Source organism: Manis pentadactyla, chromosome 5 (assembly GCF_030020395.1).
Source record: "Manis pentadactyla isolate mManPen7 chromosome 5, mManPen7.hap1, whole genome shotgun sequence".
Taxonomy (NCBI): domain Eukaryota; kingdom Metazoa; phylum Chordata; class Mammalia; order Pholidota; family Manidae; genus Manis; species Manis pentadactyla.
Window position 1 is genome coordinate 85492303 of NC_080023.1, and position 20505 is coordinate 85512807.

The following is a 20505-nucleotide window of genomic DNA, read 5'->3' on the forward strand; positions in this document are numbered from 1 at the left end:
CACATGTAAAATGGGGGTAATAACAGGACTTGCCTGTACTGTTATAAGGTTGAAAAACGGTATGTACAAAAGATGCTTAGCCTGGAAGTGGCAAATCCTCAGTATTAGCTGTTGTCATTGTCATCATCCTCCTCATCCTCATCATCATACTGTAAACCTGGAGATTTTGTTAATGGCTAAAGTAGAATGAGAATACAAATAGGATTTTCCTCCTTTTTTGCAGCAGTATTTCTTCTGGGGGAAACTGTGACTCTGTACATATCTTAATAGGGAGCATCACTCCTATTAATTGCATTCACTCCAAATTAAAAAAAATTGTTTATGATTCAGTTCAACGAATAGTCATTGAGCTAGGAATAGTGTCAGGCAAGGGCATGTGAAGATAAATAAAATACATTCCTCTCTTAGAGATTTTATAGTATAGAGGATGATTCCAACAAGATGTTCAAGAGCTTGTGATCAGTGCTCTGATGGGGCCATCTCAGGGCACTTGGGAGCAGATTGGAAGTAAGCTTTCCCCAGTCTGGAGGGGAAGGGGAGCATCTGTGAAGTCTTCTTGGAAGAATTATGCATGAGTTCAGTCCTAAAAGATGAGTTATATTTGGATGAAGAAGGGGATTGTAAGAACAAAGCAGGGAGGCTTGCACGGGCATGGTGTTTTGAGGGGACTGTAAGTAATTTTGGGTGCCTGGACTCAAGTGTGGTGTGGCAGACTTGGAAGGAAAATAAACTATTTATGTAAGCAGCTTCTAAGTCATTCAAGATCTTTGATTAGACTAGAAGGGCTGGTCTGGTTTTAATGATTGATGAGAATCACTGTTCAGATCATGTTCAAAGTTGCTTTTTACTTCAAGTTACTACCAATATCAGCATATATCTCATACACAGAATACATGAATGAGGAAACAAGTAACTACCACTTGTCCCACACCTATCCAAAAATGATAGGCAGTATGTGCTGTGTAATTAAAGTGCTTTGGAGTAATTAAAAGCTTTAAGTATAAAAACAGTACGATTCCTTACATTTTGGAAATGACCCCAGCATCAGCACGCTTTGGGCTACCATTCTAGTGTATATAGAAGATTATAGGAGGGAGAGGCTGAAAGGTGTGAGCAGTCAGAACACTTGCCTGAGTATAAGTGAAAGTGAGACCCTGAACTAGGTCAGCTGCAGTGGGTGTGAACTGTGGGTGTGTCTAAGAAAGATGCTTATGAGACAAATCATCAGAAGTCGTGACTGATGAGTGTACAGAGGGCAGAAGAGAGATGACAGGTTCTATGTGCTTTACTGGCTTATAGCTGAGCTTTTGAATATTCTGAAAAGTCTAACCCTAACACTGGCTTGATCATTTAGAATCAGGTCCATCTCTCCATCTTGGAAGTGGATTCTACAGTGCTCTTTGGGCCATACCATCTTTCTCTTAAGGATGCTCCAGCAGCAGATCATGACCATGATACCAGTCTTACCTCTCCTTGTCATGCACTGTGAGAAACGAGTATTATAATACCCAATTGTACTCTGTATTCTATATCAGTCTTCTTTCTATAGATATGCCAGTATCCTTTTTCCATTCTCTATTTTTTATCAGTCTCCTTGACCATAACACAGAATAGATCTCTTCCACATGTATGTATGAATAAGATATGAACTCATGACCAAGACAAAAATATTTGAAAATCAGCAAAGAAATACAAATAATTGTATTATAGTGCATATAAATGCTGAAAGGACCTCAATCAAACACATAATTATTGACCTGCTAAGATCCTTACACAGTGCTCTGTTTCCATATAATTCCTGTTCAGAATAAAATTCCATTATAGCCTTTCAAAAATTAGTAAAATTTCCCCTGTTTTATTTTTATATCAACTTCTCTCCCAGTGAAATATGGACAGCAATAAGAGTTTGAGCCTTGATTAAGAAAAGGTAGAGCACCCTTCCCTGATTTAATAGGTCTGGATTGGGACTTGGAAATTTCTTTTTTTTAAAAAAGATTTTCAGATGTTTTTGATATGCACTGAATTTTGGAATGACATGATTGCTGATTAAAGTCTGAGTTTCTTGTTGTGACATATATGGCGCTGTATTCTCTGACCCTTGCCTGCCATCCTAGCCCCCATTTTCACTGCAGTCTGTTTTCTAACTATACCAAATAACTTCCAGACATTTTAAATAGAGTTGAGACTACCTTTCATGTCTGCCTGCCTAATTCAAGAACTCAGGCTAAAACTGATTACTAACTCCTTTTGGTTTCTCCTGCATTCTGTAAGAACTCCTATCACAGCATATGAATCTATGTCAGAATCAGAAATATGCCATTGAAAATTGCCTGCAGGCTGCACCTATTGCACCAAGACTTTGGCAAAATTTAACAGTCAGGAAAACTGCTCATTTGTTTGAGGAAATGTAATTTAGTAGAACTTCTGTGTATGCAAAGGAAAGATTCAAATCCTACTCTGAAGGGGGAATGTTGAAGAAGAGGGGGGCTAAAAGCTTCAGGGTAATAGGGCTGTAAGGACTCTCAGTTTCGTGAGGGAAGGGATGTTCTCACAAGGCAAGCACAGCTTCCTACTGAGAGACTGGATAAAGAGTCCTGGATCTCAAAGACTTATTAGAGTGTCTTGAAGCAGCAGACTGAATTCTGATCCTAGAGCACAGGCTCTTAGTCCTACAGTTTGAACTGGTGCTGACTGATGAGTCTAAGCCCACAGGGCTATACTGGAAACAGAAGGAAATTAGAGACTTCCAGGTGCCTCTTGCTTCTTGAGATATAGATACCAGTACTAGAAAACGTTCAAATAACCATCCACTCTGAGAAAAAGCTGTAAAAGTTGACTATTATCAGTGTATCTAAAACCTCTGAAAATCTCTGTTGTGAAAGGTGGAGTAGATCTGTAATCACACAAAGAATTGGAAGTAGAGATAGCTGGGGCTTGGTTGCATTAATAATTGACAGCCTTTATTGTGTGCTAACTATGTATACTAAGGACTTGATGTGTCTTGGCTCATGTAATCCTCACCACAACCTATAAAATTAGTCCTGTTCTGGGATGAAACAAGCATGAGGAAGTAGATACACAGAGAATTTAAGGTCAAACATCTAGCGAGTGAAAGACTTAGTCTGATTCTTGCTCTGAGTCTAGCTAGAGCCAACTCTTTCAAACACCATGCAACCTACAACCATGTAGGCCACAAGGACAAGGACAAGGAAAGCCTGCTGAAAATGTTTATTTTGAATAGGGAAGAAAAGGCGGTTAGAATAGAAATTCTACCACGATACGTTTAAGTACACACTGGCCACTGAAAAAACTGCACATGTGGTACAAAACAAGGCCAAAAACCAAAAATCTTATTTAGAACCCATTTCAAAGTAATGCAACCTCTTGTTCCCTCTGTGGCTAAGTTCTTTTGCAATAAGAATTTCATTGCAATAGAGTCAAGTTTTCTAGCACTTTACCTGTACCATTGTAAGTTTTTATTTTGTTGAAATGTATCTTCTTCTCTGTTCCATTTGTTCCATTTAATGATGTTTTCCAGCTTTAATTATATTTAAAAATGTCCTCTACCCAATTAACTCAAAATTGAGAGTTTATAGAAAAAAATCCCTCTTTGATTCTAAGTAATTCATTTCTCCACTTGTAGGGAAGAAAATCTTTCAGCAACACTTTTGAAAAGAATCAACAATAGGACAGAATTTCTTCTAATCTATATGAGAAGTAAGTGCTTTTCCTCTTGAAAGTATAACTTCCCATAAATATGAGATAGTACTGAGATAGTTGTGTTATATAAAGCTATGTACATAAAGTACAGGCACCAAGCTCACATTAATATTTCTTTAATAGGTATTCTTATTATAATCTGAAGAATAAAGGGCTTTTGCTTTTCAGGTTATATGTTATAAGTTAAATTGGAATAACTTCCCACTATGTTTACCCATGAGTTTCAGTGGCTGCCAGTAAGCACATACTCATTTTGACAGCAATATAGCTGTAGAATCCACGTGGTGGTTTTGTTGAAGAAAAACTATCAGAAGGCACAGTACTATCAATGGATTTCAACTGATAAAATTAATGGAAGTTATTTGTGGCCAACTCAGAACTGCTGGAAAAGGGTGAGCACACTCCTAAGAGTAGCAGAAGGATGAAGAAGCTTCTCCCATTTCCTTACAGATCAAGCTGTTGTGAAACATTCTTTTGCCAGTACGATACTCCAAGCTGTTGGTAATTAAAACCATTTACCTTTATTATTAAAGTTCATCTATATTTAAAATCTGAAGTCAGCTAGTGTAAAGAGCTCAAATCATAATTAGTTTAATAAAACTATCCAGGGAGACTATGAGATAGTAGAAAACACAGTGAGATGGGTCTTAGTCTCAGCTTTGTAACTGAGACTTATCCCTTTTTTCTGTGCCTCAACCTACCCTCTATAAAATGAAGAAAGTAAAGTTCCCTTCATTACAGTGTAGGCAGTACATCAGCAATTCAGTGCTGACGTCTTTAGCCCTGGTGTCTGGCCAACCGGCAGGGCTGTTGGCGGGGCGTTTGGGTATTTATTTTGCTTGCCCGACTGCTGGTCTTCCACTTTTCCCATGGAGGCATTGTCTCCCAGCTCCCCTTCTACTTTCCATTTCCCATATAGGTCGAACTCAAATGGCCTGGCATGAATTATTTTACTGTTAGAAAAAAAAAGTTTGATTTACCTTTAAACATGTTTAATTGTTTATATCTAGTCTAATACTCGCCCTCGCATCACAGAGCTTGCCATATATTAATGCTTTTTGAGAGGCCCACCATTCTCAGGCACTGATGCTTAGTTAACTATTTCATTTTTACTTTTATTTAACCTTCCTGAATATGTATCCCCATTTAGTATTAAAATAGATGTGTGATGGATTACATTTCCAAATATGTACCTACTGGACAGCACAGCAGGCAACTGAGATCATACTGAGGGAAAGAATAACAAACTCAAAACTGTCAAAAACAAAGTAGATAATTAAGAATAGACTTTGATTCTCAGACTAGTAAATAATGGATCAGTTTAGAAACATTTGTCTTTTTGTTCATTTCTTCTAGTTTTTCTTTTAGCAAATTTGGATATCAAGTACCTATAACCCTAAGTAGTAGAAAGATCATTGATTTTGGAGCGAGACAGATTTGAGTTTGAATCTCAGTTTTGCTTTTTATTAGGTATGAGACCTGGATAATCTACTCTTACTAATTGTTACATTTGTCATCAATGAAATAAGGGTAATGGAAATTGTGAAATTTGATGTTGACACATAAGTACCCAGCACGAACACACATTACATTAGGTGCTGCCCCACTCCCTCTGCATTCCTACCCTCCATCCCTCAAACACACGCACATACAGGTGTCAGGGAAACGAATATGACAATAGCCACCAGACTATAGGTTCTTCTAGGATAGACACTCTTTATATTCATTCACTTCGGTTTCGCAGTCCTGAATCAGTGCCTGAGATATACTCGATAAATGTTTGTTGGGAGAATATGCTATGCTGTATATAGGAACTTATAATCTATACTGGCTACAGATAGTTATTTCCAGGAAAAGATAGGAAAATTACACTAAAAGCCACACAGGAAATAACAGATGTAAGTACCTAGTAGAAAGAGGTACTTAGTGGAAGCTCAGCTTCTCTGAGAAAGACTGGGAGCTGGATAAAGAGGCCACAGGGAAGGTTAGGAGTTAATGTAAAAGAAATAGAGAATAGGTCATTCTTTTACACTATCTCTAATTTCAATTTCCTGTGGAGGAAAGATTTTTATCAGAAATTTGGGGCCACTGCTGAGAAATATCTTTCGACTAAACAACACCAGACAGAATCTAGGGATTCCATGGCCTGCCCAGTTCCTGAAGTAGTCAAGGTGTATTTTTGAAATGTTCATAATCCCAGGCCTCATTTTCCCATCTGTGAGTAGAGACCAATCATTAGGATTGTTTGTTTAAAGTTATTTGATTCACCACAATGATTACCTCCAAGAGCCCAAGACACTTACCCTTTACCTGATCAGAGCATGGGAGAGGGACAGAGGCATTCTTACAGATGTGAAAGGACATCTTCCAGATGTTCAAGAATAGCGATAGGACATGTTTAAAACTGAGAGCTATTCCACTCCTTCTGTTACCTAGTTTAAATAATTCTCCAGAAATTGGGCTTGATACTTTAAGCACTTAACAGGTATTGATAGTATCTGCACAGAAGCTGACTACTTCTCACTACCTTCACCACCACTGAGGTTGTCTAAGGCAACATTGTCTTTCACCTAGATTTCTGCAAAAATGTCCTTAATTGGTCTCATTTTCTCCACTCTTGCCCCTCCTCTGCCCTGACTCTCTTCTGAGCAAAAAGAGAGATAATGACAAATTATGAGTAATATCATGTCCCTCCTCTGTGCTCAAAATCCACAGGGGCTCTCTCTTTATGATTCATCAAAGGCCACAGGCCTGACGGTCTGTATCATAACGTATATAATCTGTCCCCAACCTGTCGCTGCTTTTTCATCTCCTAGGACTCTCCCTCTCATTCATTCCACTCCAGCCACACTGGCTCTCTTGCTGTTTCACAAAAAGTGAGGAATGTTCCCACTTAGGGATTTTGTGTTGGCTGTTCCCCTGCCTGAGATTCTCATTCTTTAGATATCCACATGGCTTTTACCTTCATTTTCTTCATGTCTTTGTTCAAATGTCATTTTCTGTTCAAGGTCAGCCCTGAATTCAATCTATTTACCCTTGTAAATCCTGAAACTCTACACTTCTGAACCTCTCTCTTTGGCATTTTCCATTCTTCCTATTTTACTTTTTCTTATAGCATTCATCACCTTCTAACAAACAAAAATATTTTACTTATTATGATTATTTATTCCTTTTACTCAGATATGAACTTACTGAGGGCAAGACTTTGCTTGCTACTGAATCTTCACTGCCTGTAATAGTTCCTGCCATGTAGCACATAGTCAATAAATATTTTTAAATAATTGAATGAATATTTTAATATTATGTATGGATGTAATAAAGTGCCAACTTGTGACATGCCAATAATTAAAGAAAAAGACTCTATTATTTACTGATTCTATGAAATGCCAAGTGCAAAAAGATATAGAAAAGGCAAAATGAGTGTAAGATCCCTTATAGTATGTACACTCTACAAGAACTTTTGTTTACTACTGAGAGAGTGCACATGAAAATGGACAATGGCCAGACTATATATAAAAATAGAACTTTGACCTAAAGCCTGCAGCAACCTGTCCAGGAAACCAAGCCCCTTATCTATAGTAAACAACCCAGGAATTCCGCCAGCTTGCTGCAAGTCAGATTTGCAGGAAGCCAGATTGTTATCTTTAGTGACAATAGAGGAAGCTAAGTAATAACTTCTGCAACACCCCCAAATGGCGGGAGTTGATTAATAACTGACAACTTCCCTAATTTTTGTCCCTACTCCCATCTTAGGACCAACCAGAGAAAGCGAAGTATGTACCTCTAACCAGCCATAGGATGCCCTGCTCCTAGTTAGCCCTTCTATAGCTTCCTCACGCCATGAGCCTCCAGTCATGGGATACCTGAAGTCTTCCCTATTTTCCACTATAATGCTTTCTTACTTGCCTTTGATATCTTCTAAAATACAAGTGACAGCAGCTGACTCCCTCACTGTAGCAAGTAGAGAATAGTGTTTGCTTTTCTCATTTGGTTGATCGTTGTTTATTTCCCACTATTATATCCTGAATCACTAGAATAAGGCATAGCACCTACCAGGTGCCCGATGAATATTCATTAAGTGAATAAATGAATGGAGGGCAACATCATCAAGGTAAATTTGTGGTGACATGTTTTAAATTGCCTTGAAGGGAAAAATACAAATTGTTGCCTATGCACACTTCCTTCTTAAAGTTGTTCAAGGCTATCTTACCTCTGTCTTGAAGAGAAAGAGAAAACTAGGCATAGCAGAAGATAGATCTGATGTGACTCAGAAAAGAATAATAAAGTATAGCATCTGAGGGCAAGCTTTCCTTTGCATTCTGCCCACTCATTTATCTTTGGTACCTTAATGTCAAGATGCCACATAGTTTGTGTGGTGAAAAAATATCTCCTCTCCGTTTCTTATTCTATCTCTCAGAAGAGTTCTCATATTCCACACATGGTCCAGACTAGCTCACCAGAGCTTAGAGTCAAAACCCCACTTAGTAATGGAATGTGACTGTCTGCTTATAGTTTCTGTGTACTAATTGGACAGGAGTATAGAAGGTTATCTGTGGCCATAATCAGTGGCTAATAGGAAATTCAGGTCTTCAGAATATTGGCTATCTTTTTATTACTTTCCACTACAAATACTTATCCTGCTATTTCTAATAGAATTTATGGAGAGGTACAGGGCTGGAAATGGAGAACATGACTGGGTATGATATTGGGAGCCACTGAAAAATGTGGTCGGTAGATTACATCAGATTTTTAAAAGAAGTTTGGATATAATACATGTTTAGTAGGAAACAGGAAAACAAGTGCTTAACAACAACAACAAAAATACAATAGTGGTCTTTCAGGGAGACTGCTCTGGTGGCTGGTGGCATCTGCTTTAACATTTATAAGATTTCAGTAAAATTAAATAGAATAAATGACATTACCTCAGTTTAATTTATTGTGAATTTCTGGTAACTGTTTTGGATCAAATGCAGAGAGAAATTTCAAAGAAGACATAAATAAGTCAATCTTTAACTTTCAATATCCTTTCTCCTAAAATATTATTAATTCATTTTGTATTACAATGTAGCTTAATTTTTTGGTAATGAATTAAAACAGGCAACTCATGTTGCATCCCCAGGAAAAAATTAAGGTGTATTTCAAAATATTAGGGAGTTTATGTGCTATACAAAGTAGCTTTTCAAATACTAATTGTATGTGTGTGTGTGTGTGTGTGTGTGTGTGTGTGTGTGTGTGTGTGTGTGTATGTGTGTCTATAGGAAGAGAGAGAGAGATGGGTGAAAAAATGTATCACTGTATTTTTTCTGAAAATTCAATCAGAGATAGGTTAGTGGCTTAACAGGGAATGGAGCTTCAGATTGAGAAAACCAATATAACTCACCCCCATGTCCTTTTATATACCTTTAGTAAATGTCTGTGTAACTAAATTTTAGGATCTCTCTTCACATGTTAAGATGTATTACAATGACACAGTAGAGAGAGGAGCTTGCTTCATGACTTAGCAAATCTAATTGTATTAGAATTTGAAGTTAGATTATAAAGATAATTCTCCTTTCACAGGTGGTGATTATCAACTGTATTCACAAGCACAGTAGAAACACAATTCATATAACTTTATAAATGTTTCTGGAGATACTATTTTTAAAAAGGAACATTAATTCTTTAATCTACTATTGTTGGTTTTCAGATACTAAATTTCTGCTCTGAGCTTTTGAACTCCTGGTAATCAAAATACTAAGAACTGCAAGCAACAGCTTTTTCTGTGCCCCAAACCACTCAGCAGCTCCTTTATGACTGAGAAGAGCATTTAAGGCTCATTTATGACCATTCATGGTCAAGTTGAGTTAGGTAGAAACATTTTAATGTTATTAGAAATTATAATAAGAATTTCTTGGGAAATCTGAGGTTATGTGTGGTATAAGGCCCTGTTCAAAAGCAAATAAAACTGCTCTATTATAATCTAAATCTTATTTTACTTCAACATTTATGCTGCCACCTCTGGGAACTTGTGATTTAACAAAAACCAAAACCTAGGTTTAAACTAAACCATCTCATCTTCTAGCTGTGTGACCCTGATTATATTACCTCCCTTTTATTAGTTTGCTCCTTAAAGTAACACATATGGCTCAGGGCAGTTGTAAGCATAAAATAAAGCATTCTTTTAAAGCACTAAAATAGCATCTGGTACTTAATAACATCTTAGTGAAAAATTGAGTAAAATAAGTATTATGAAAATCTGAATAAAAAAATGAATCAGCAAAATAAGTCTTTTGTAATGAAGACTGATAGTGTCAGGCTCCCTCACGTCATGGCTGATTGCTGTCACTGCTTAAGATCCTCTCAGTAGAGTTTAACAGGGCAAAATCTAGAACTTTGCTCACTAACTGATTTAAGTTCAGTCATTTACTCGCTATACAAACTTGGACACATTTCTTCAACTCATTATACTTAATTTTCCTTATCTATAAAACAGAGATAATGAAAGTATTTAAATTCAAAGTCCTATAGGACTAATTAATATAAAGCAGAGAAATCATATAATACCATCTTTGGGTCATGGTACTCACCAAATAAATGTTAACAGATGCTTCCAAATTGACAACCTGAGGCAACAGTCTTCCAAATGGATATGGACACCCTTTGGTGTACATGAAGACTTCCAAAGCTGCTTGGGCACAGAGAGTTTCCAGTGAAGTGAACAGACATATCCTGGATGATTCAGCACAGTCCTGATTTATGCCTATAGTTACTGACCTATTATTAGCATCACCTATACTATCAAAGTGCCCTGGCTTAAGTAATAAATGGTATGGCCACCACTGTTTTAGGAGAATCAACTCCAAGATTCTTAACTATCCTATGAACTCTTTCCTAAAATAATTTCTCTAAAAATGGTCAAAGTTGTGCCAATTTTTCTTTCCTATAATCCCTTACAAATCACCTTTCTCTCAGTTTATAAAAGTAATATATACCCTTTTCTCATCTGAATTCTTGGAAAGAAATTTGGGAGAGCAAAGCAAAGAGAGCATTAATTAGTGTTACAGCCAGACATCCGATTCATGTCTAGCCTCCAGATCCATCTTTTTTAAAGTTGGAATTCAGAAGTGAAATGATTGTCACTGGGGATGTGTATTGAAAGATTTATTTCAATTGTTAAATTAACCCATACTTTACCTGATTGAAAACAAATCTCGTTGGCTTGATGATGAGGACTGGCTTTACCTATTACATTTATAGCAAACTTTTTATATTGTTAATGCACTGAATTTGCAGTTCTAACCCTTTTGAAAAAAGTATTTAAATTACAGTTAAATAATTTCTTAAAAATGTAATGTACTGGGAAGTGTATATTACAATCCACATTATTTTGATATTTCCAACATATCACGTTAATAGGGCAATTCTAGCAAAAAGAGTTTTTAAGTCTAAGTAGTGATCATCTGAAGTCTTGATAAAGATTTTTTTAGTATCTTTCCCAGAAATTGGGAAAGTGAATGATTCACGATGACTGGCTAAGAAATCCTCTGGTGAGTCAAATGGTTTCTACTTTGGTTTAAAAAAAAAAAAATTGGATTGCCCACTGGTAAATCATTAAAAATATCTTTTGGTGAGTGCTTACTATAAAATTTGTGATACGTAACTCTGAAGACATCCAGCAGATTGAGTGAAATTGCTGTAACAAATTTTTCCCATTTTCATCAATTTATTTATATAAGCTACTTTTCTCATTGCTTACATAAGTAAGTATGAAAAATTATTCTAGAAAGAAGTAACATGTATTCACAAACCTATAAACAAATTTACAAAATGCCATTCATTTTTTTATTGGTTGAATTTTCCATTAAAAAATTACTTTGCATACTAAATATTTTTCAAAAGTTTTAATATAGTCTTCCTGAATATATTATTGTAATAAATGAAAAGCAAAACATGTTTATTTTAATTAGAAAGATAAGTTTTAGATACATATATAGAAATGTTTGAAGATCATTGACCTAGAGAATCTATCCTTATCCCACTGCATTTTTCTTAATATTTCTCCTTAATAATGCACAGATATTATTTTCAAAGAATATAAATGTTTACTCAGTGCATGAAATCTTTATTTGTAAATGTGTTATTAATTTTATAAATTTAGCACCTATAATTACATTATTTTTACATTACTTTACATACACATTACACACATAAATTAGTATGCACTGGAAAAACCACCAACCCTTCACTGTGATGTTTATGATTTCCCCTGTTTTATCTTAGTCTTTCTCAACCTTCCCTTTCATTGTTTTCCAGTAAAAATACCAGGGTACCTCTTAAATATACTCTAGCTTGACTCATTGCCTTTGCCTTACTGTTGGTCAGTCTTAAAATGCTCTTTGCTTCTTGCTCTGTTCAAAGTCTCCTTTCCTTAGAACACAGCCCACATCTCATCTTTTCAATGAGCCTGTTCCTATTTCTCTGGGTCATTTATTTATCCATAAGTACCTTGCATTCATACTTATGTGTTTCACTTGTGCACATCTTGAATCTACAATTACACTCTGACATATATGTTCTCACTCCTGTCCAGTCACCCTCCACAAGCACATTATGTTCCAACTATGTGAAGATAACTAGCCACCACTTCTCTGATCAAACACTGTTCCTGCCATCTAAAATTCCCTTTTTCTCTGCCTCCTATTTCTCTAGCTCTCAGAATTTGCATTTATTCTTAGTGTGTAGCTCAAATATTACCTCTTTTGGGAAGACCTCCTGGATTCTCCCAAGTTTTTAGTCCTACCTTTGTTATCTCACTGAATGAACTTATCAAATATTGTATCTATGTATTTATATTATTTGCTTCCCCATTAGAAAATCAGGCAAAAGTGTTAATAAATATTTGTGGAGTAAAATATCATATGGCCCTGACCATTGAGCATAGTTTGAATCATAGTATAGGAATTAGTTGAATAGTTATTGAATTAATATCTCACAGGTAAATAATGGTTCATTGAATGAAAAAAACTTTTTGTTTTTACAGTTATCTCAGGTATATTAGCTCAGAAAATATGAGCAACAAGAATATGAAGCTTTGTTTAATGCGTATGTGTAGAAACTTAAACCTGAAGAATATATGGAACTTCCACAAAGTCGTCTTACTCATTTCAAATGATTGGTAGTATCCAAACCACATTATATGACCACATTGAAATTAATTGAAAAATAATAACAAAACATTACCAGAAAAAAAGCATTTATCTTTAAAATTAAGAAAAGCTTTAACTTATAAATAAAAATCATAATGAAAGTTATAAAATATTTGTAATGAAGTATAATGAAAAAGCTGTATGTATATAAAAATTTATGGGGTATGACCAAATAGAAATAGAAAGCCTTAGTAACAAGATGGCATTATAGGAAGATGCCAAACTCACTTCAACTCACAAACACACCACATCTACGGCTACATATGGAACAACTCCCTCTGAAAAGGAACTGAAAACTAGTGAACCGCTCCCACAGCAAAGGATCAAAGGACCACACTGAAACAGGTAGAAGCCGATACACAGTCTTGCCCCACATGCCATGCAGCCACAACAAATCACAGTAAGGATGCATGTAGTCTGGAGTTTGTCTCAGAGGAGAGATGGGTTTATGCCCCACACCAGGTACTTTAAACCTTTGGACCTGAGCCAGAGAGATGAGCCTCCAAAACATCTGTCGTAGGAAATCCATGGGCTAACATCCAAGGAACCCAGTGGGCTCTAGGAAACTGAGATACTCATTTTAAAGGACTCACATGCAGTCTCACTCATCCTGTGACCCAGTGCAAAAGAAGCATTTTGAAAAGGACCTAGACTATATGTGAAGATTGCTTTGCTAACCTAAAACCAACTACCAGAGTGGCAGGGGACAGTTGGGACTCTTTCCAGAAATGGAGCTAGTGCAGTTAGGCACACATGGATGCAGCACACTCTTACTGCCTTGCTAAGGCCAGTGGGGCTGAGTGGTCGAGGCATTCTCCTGCTTTGCAGAGAGAGAGGGTATAAGCGGTACCAGCCCTCACTTATGAAGGAACTGGTGGGCACATACAGACACAGCACTTTCCTGCTACCCTGCTGAAGCTGGCAGGAGCGCATAGCCAAGGCGTTCTCCCACTGCCTTGCTAAAAGCAGCAGGCATACCCTGCGCACCTTCCCAGCCCCTAGCTGCATTGCTGAAGCCTGAGGGTGCGCACAGTCCACACAGAGGATGCCCCTTGATTGCTTGGCCTTGGTGGCCATGAGGGCTTGCCTTCCTGGGCTCCACAGAACTGTAATGATCAGAAAGGCTACCACCCCCACGACACTAAAGTAGAATAGACTAAAATACACCCCCAGTCTTTGTGTGAAAAAGGCTATTTACTTGTCCTGGAGCTTCAGCTTGAGGTACAGGCTTCAGTTTTGTCACACATCTGGAGACTATGAAGGAGCTCTCAGGAAACATAAGCAGGAGACGTCATCCTTTTGCTCTTCCCTGAATTCACCGCAGCTCACTGAAAACACTCAAAAAGGAGCTTATACAACTATTTGGAGCCCCATTTTTTGCTACAGTTGCCAGGGGATCTTCAGATTTCCTGGTCTGGAGACCAGCAGGGTTTACAGCTATGGCCCCCATGGGACTATATATATATATATATATATATATTTGCTGTTGCCTTGAGAGTCTGGCTTCCAATCAGCATGAAAATAGGTGTTAATTGAGATCACTACCCTTGGAACGCTGACAGTTCCTGGAACAACTTCAACAATGGAGACTAACAAGTTTCAACCTAATGAGACTACTCAGATAACCCTGAAGGTTTGAGAGACATCTAAGACTTAGGGCAAAATTAACAATAAGTTTCATCAGCCACACAAAGCCACTCCTTCAGTACTAGAAGAGGTAACTCTTTTGCCTGATACATAATAGTAAACACAGAGTCAAGCAAACTGAGGAAACAAAAATATGTTCCAAATTAAAGAATTAGATAAAACCTCAGAAAAAGGACTCAGTGAAATGGAGTTGAGTAATCAATCTGATAAATAATTCAAAATAATCATCGTAGAGATTAATAATAAATAAATCAAAATAATAATCATAATTAGAGATTTTATCATTAATCAAAATAATAATCTTAAAGTTTATGATTCATTAGGAATCATAAGCTCATAATCACTGAACTCAGGAGAAGAATGGATGAACACAAGAACTTTAACAAAGAGGTAGAAAATATAAGAAGGTACCAAAGAGAAGTCACAAAACTGAAAAATACAATAAATGACATTAAAGATACACTAGAGGATTAACAGCAGACTAGATGAAGCAGAAAAATGTACAAGCAATCTAGAAGGCAGAGCAATGAAACACACAAAAAGAACAAAGACTTTTTTTTGTATCATTAATCTACAATTACATGAAGAACATTATGTTTACTAGGCTCCCCCCTTCACCAAGTCCCCCCCACGAACCCCATCAGCCTAGTAAGATGCTGTAGAATCACTACTTGTCTTCTCTGTGTTGTACATCCCTCCTCATGTCCCCCCACATTATACATGCTAATCATAAGGCCCCCTTTCTTTTTCCCCACCCTTATCCCTCCCTTCCCACCCATCCTCCCCAATCCCTTTCCTTTTGGTAACTGTTAGACCATTCTTGGGTTCTGTGATTCTGCTGCTGTAGAAAAAAGAATTTTTAGAAGAGAAGATAACTTAAAGTGACCTATAGGACAATATCCAGTAGGATAACATTCACATGATAGGGGTCCCAGAAGGAGAGGAGAGACAGTAAGGGACAGAAAACTCATTTGAAGAAATAATAGCTAAAAATTCCCTAACCTGGGGAAATAAACAGATATCCAGAGCCAGGAATCCTAGAGAGTTCCAAAGAAGATGAAAAGAAAGAGATCCACAACAGAATACATCACAATTAAAAAGTCAAAAGTTAAAGAGAGTCTTACAAGCAACAAGAGAAAAACAGTTTGTCGCATATAAAGGAACTCCAATAAGACTATTAGCAGAGTTTCAGAAGAAACTGTGTAGGCCAGAAGGAATGGCCAGAAGAAGCATTTCAACACTATATCCAAAGTGCTGAAAGGAAAAAAATAACTACCAACCAAGAATACACTACCTGGCAAGCTTATTTTTCAGATTGAAGGAGCGATAAAGAGTTTTTAAGACAAGCAAAACCTAAAGGAATTCATCACCCATAAGCCAGCCTTATAAGAAATATTAAAGAACTTTAAATTGAAAAGACTCATTTAACAAGAAACAAGAAACCATATGAAAGTAAAATGTCAATAGTAAAGGTAAATATATAGGAAAAGTAGTGGATTAATCACTTACAAAGTGAGTATGAAGGTTAAAAGACAAAAGCAATAAAATTAGCTATAACTAGAATCATTAATTAAGGATAAACAAAACCAAAAAAGATGTAAATGAGAAATCAAATGCCAAAAACATGGGAGGGGGTAAGAATGCATTCAAACTTAAGATGCTATTAACTTAAAATAGTTATATACATATATACTGTTATATAATATAGGATATTATATGTGAAGCACATGGTAACCACAAAACAAAAACCGGTAGTAAATATACAGAAGATAACAAGAAAGGAATTTAAACATATCACTAAAGAAAGTCATCAAACCACAAGAAGAAAGGAAGAGAGGAAGGAACAGAAAGGAATTACAAAAAATAGCCAAAAAAAACAATAAGAAAATAGCAATAATACATTCCTATTAATAATCATTTAAATGTAAATGGACTAAATTCTCTAATCAAAAAGCATAGAGAGGCTGATAGACAAAAAATGACTTACCTATATGTCAGTTACAAGAGACTTACTTCACATATAAGGACACACAGACTACAAGTGAAGGGATGGGAAGATTTTCCATGCAAATGGAAATGAAAAGAAAGCTGGTGTCATTATATTCAAATAAGGAAATACAAGCTTTAAAGCAAACACTGTAATAAAGGACAAAGAAAGGCATTACATAGCAATAAAGGGGTCAACCCAACAAGAAGATATAACATTTGAAAATATATATGCACCAACATTGGAGCAACAAAATATATAAAGCAAATATTACCAGTTAAAGGGTAAAGTTGACAGCAATACAATAATGGTAGAGACTTTAATTCCACACTTATATCAATGGGTAGCTCATCCAGACCAAAAAAATCAATAAGGAAATATCAGCCTTTAAGAAGAATAGAATAGATGGACTTAAGAAATATACAGAACATTCCATCCGAAGGCAGCAAAATACACATTCTTCTTAAGTGCACATGGAATGCTCTCCAGGATAGATTACATGCTAGGCCACAAAACAAATTTCATTGAATTTAAGAAGATCAAATTCATATCAAGCATCTTCTCTGACCATGGTAGTATGAACTAGAAATCAATTACAAGAAGAAAACTGAAAAAAAATCACAAATATGTGAAGGTCAAACAACATGTTATTGAAAAACAGCTGGGTCACAGAAGAAATCAAAGGAGAAATAAAAAATAGCTAGAGACAAATGAAAACAGAAATGACATTCCAACATCTTTTGAATATAGCATAAGCAGCTCTAAGAGGAAAATTTGTAGCAGTATAGTCCTACCTTAAGAAAAACCTCAAAAATTTAACTTTACACCTAAAGGAGCTAGAAAAAACAACAAGAAATCTTAAAGTTAGTAGAAGGAATGAAATAATAAACACCAGTCCTGAAATAAATGAAATAGCATAAAATGAAAAGTAAAAATAGATAAATCAATGAAGATAAGAGCTTGTTCTTTGAAAAGAAAAGCAAAATTGACAAACCTTTCACCTAGGCTCTCCAAGAAAAAAAGAGAGGGCTCAAATAAAATTAGAAATGAAAGAGAAGTTACAACTAAAATCACAGAAATACAAAGGATCATAAGAGACTACTATGAGCAGTTATATGTCAACAAATTGGACAGCCTTGAAGAATTGGGTAAATTCCTCAAAATGTAAAGTCTTCCAAACTGAGTCATGAAAAGATAGAAATTTTGAATCAAACAATTACTAGTAAGGAGATTGAATCAGTAATCCAGTAATTCCCAAGAAACAAATGTCCTGTACCAGACATTCACTGCTGAGTTCTACTAGACATTCAAAGAATTAATACCAATCCTTCTCAAACACTTCCAAAAGAAAGAAGAAAGAACAACTCAAAACTCATTTTTCAGAGCCAGCAATACCTGATAGCAAAACCAGACAAAGACATCACAAAAAAAGAAAATTACAGGCCAATATTCTTGATGAACATTGATATAAAAATCCTTAATAAATTATTAGCAAACTGAATTCAACAATACATTAAGAAGATCCTACACCATGATAAAATGGGATTTATTCAAGGGATGCAAGGAAGATTCAATATCCACGAACTTATACAACATCAACTAAAAGGAAGGATAAAAATCATATGGTCATCTCAATAGATGCAGAAAAAGCATTTGATAAAATACAATGATTCATGGTAAAAACTTTCAACAAAGTGGGTATAGAGGGAACATACCTCAACATAATGAAGGCCATATATGACATACCCACAGTTAATATCATACTCAGTGGTGAATAGCTCAAAGCTTTCCCTCTAAGATCAGAAACAAGGATGTCACTCTTGCCACTTTTTTCAACATAGTATTAGAATTACTAACCATAGCAATTAGGCAAGAAAAAAAGGCATCCAAACTGGTAAGAAAGAAGTAAAATTGTCACTATAGCAAATGACATAATACTAAATACAGAACCCTAAAAACTCCACTAAAAAACTGTTAGAACTAATAAATGAATTCAGTCAAGTTGCAGGATACAAAATCAATGTAGAGAAATCAGTTGCATTTCTAAATACAAATAATGAACAAGCGAAAAGAGAAATTTTCTTAATCCCATTTACAATTGCATCAAAAAGAATAAAACACCTAGAAATAAATTTCTCTGAGGAGGTAAAAGACGTGTACACTGAAAACTATAAGACATTGATGAAAGATATTGAAGAAGACACAAATAAATGAAAAGCTATTCTGTGCTCATGGATTGTAAGAATTAATATTGTTAAAATGCCCATACTACCCAAAGAACTGTACAGATTCATTTCAATCCCTATCAGAATATCAATGGAATTTTTCACAGAAATAGAACAAACCATCCTAAAATTTGTATGGAACCACAAAGGATCCTGAAAAGCCAAGACAATCTTGGGGGAAAACAAATCTGTAACCATAATGTTCCCTGATTTCAAACTACATTACAAAGCTATAGTAATCAAAACAATTTAGTAATAGCATAAACACCATACAAAAATCAATGGAACAGAATAGAGATCCCATAAGTAAACCCATACATATATGATTAATTAACTTATGACAAAGGAAGTAAGAAAATACAATGGGGAAAGGATGGTATCTTTAATTAATAGTGTTAGAAATACTGGAAAAAGAATGCAAAGAATTGAAAAGAATGAAACTAGACCACTATCTTATACTACATTAAAAAAACAACTTAAAGTGGATTAAAGTCTTGAATGTAAGACCTGAAACCATAAAACGCCAGAAAAAAACACATATACAGTAAGCTACTTAATGTCAGTCTTGCAATGAATTATTGCATCTGAATATACAAGTAAAGGCAACAGAAATAAAAACAAGTGGGGCCACATCAAATTAAATGGCTACTGCAGATGGAAGGACTAAAGATGACGGCATGAGAGGTGAGACAGAGACCTCCTCCTAAAGCCACATATCATACAAAAATATAATTAATACAACTAATCAGGAAAGAACAATAGGAAAGAAGGCTACACCACACTGCATACATCTGGAGAAAAAACAGACCTCACGGAACAGGGTAACATACCAAATCCATGACCTGGCAAGACCCAAGCCCTTCCCCCGCCCCAGCTCACTGACAGGAGGAAGAGACATAGAGCAGAGAGGGGGTGGAGGGGGTGGAAGCCTAGGACAGCTGAACAGCCCTGGAGATCTACTCTGGGAGCATGAACCTACATTGCATGGTGCTCTAGTGATTAATGCAGTTGCAAAGCTAAGACAGGTGGAATACTTTGAGAGACTGAAATTCCAGCTGCTTGTGGAAAACAGGGATCCATATCTGGCTGCTCTGGGCAGGCAGTCTAAGAGACATCCTAAAAGTGAGAGGGCTACTAAAGGAGCAAGGATTGCACAGAGCTTAATGCTCAGGAAAAAGGACAGGTAGATAAAATTGTCTGGATGCACTCTGCCCAGCAGGTTAGGAACTTTCAGGATCTTCAGGTGCTTCACCCACCTGGCTGGCTATGCAGCTCCAAGGACCCACACTGTGATATGCACCCTGCTATGCCTTTCTCCCGGCCGGCCTGCATCTGGCTCTCAAACCAGCAAACCCTACCATGGTCTCAGCCAGCCTGAGGGAGGCCCCACCTGCAGCAGCTACAAACTCAAAGAATAGAGGCCTACACCTCTGTGTTTGGCCAACTGTTTCTGGCAGTGGAGATAAGCATAGCAGCTGGGAAGTGAGAAACAGCTCTTTCCTCACCCAAGGCACCACCATCGCTCCCCTGTGACTCCCAACATTGATCCAGAGGCTGAGAAGCTCCAGACAGTAAAGCTTCAGGGCACTATAGGATGCCACATACAAATATGAAATGTCAAAGAACCTGGTTCAAAGCAAAATCTCGCAAACATGAGGAAACAGATCGAATGAGACTATGTAATGAATCTTCCTGAAAGAGATCTCAAAATAAAAATCCTGGAGGTACAGAAAAATATTCA